A 689-nucleotide genomic window follows, 5' to 3' on the forward strand; every position below is an offset into this window, starting at 1 on the left:
GTGAATTTGCGGTCTTTAGCGTCTGTAGCGAGGTCTGCATCGCTGTAGCCGGTGATAAAACCATCAGGTAAGTCTTCACTTCGCTCTTGATATCTCATTTTTAACTTCAAACATTTTGTTCCATTTAAATATCGTAGAATTCTTTTACCAAGTCTTGAGTCTTGTTCCCTTGGATCATGGGTTCTTCTCCTCATCTTATGAACGGCGAATGACAAGTCTGGACGCGTGCAACGCGAAGATCAAGCACGTGGTCGAAACCGCCTTCGTACCACGGATCCGGAATACGAGTGGCATCCTTGAAAGTATTGCAATAATCGGTCATCATTGAGATTTTGTCCCTGGCGAGGTCACGACATGATGGGCCGCCCCAGGCCATAGCAGCCTCCAGCACCGCCGCTTTGTTCTTGTCATCCATGCAGATGATATAGTCAAATTCATCAATGTCCATCTTGTTAAGTGGACGTGATCGCGATGTCATAACATAGCCACGTTTCTTGGCTTCTTTCGTCATGCGCGAATCCGATGAGTCTCCCTCATGGTACGACCAGCCACCGACGTTGTACCAGTTCGGATTGCCTCCTCCAGTACCGCACGATTCAATTCGAAAGGAGCTTGCATTTGCGCCCCCTTCCTTGTTCACAATGCCTTTAAGCACTGCCTCGCCTGCCGGACTCCGACAAATATTCCCT

Source organism: Plasmopara halstedii (genome assembly GCF_900000015.1).
Source record: "Plasmopara halstedii genome assembly, contig: Scaffold_1561, whole genome shotgun sequence".
NCBI lineage: Eukaryota > Oomycota > Peronosporomycetes > Peronosporales > Peronosporaceae > Plasmopara > Plasmopara halstedii.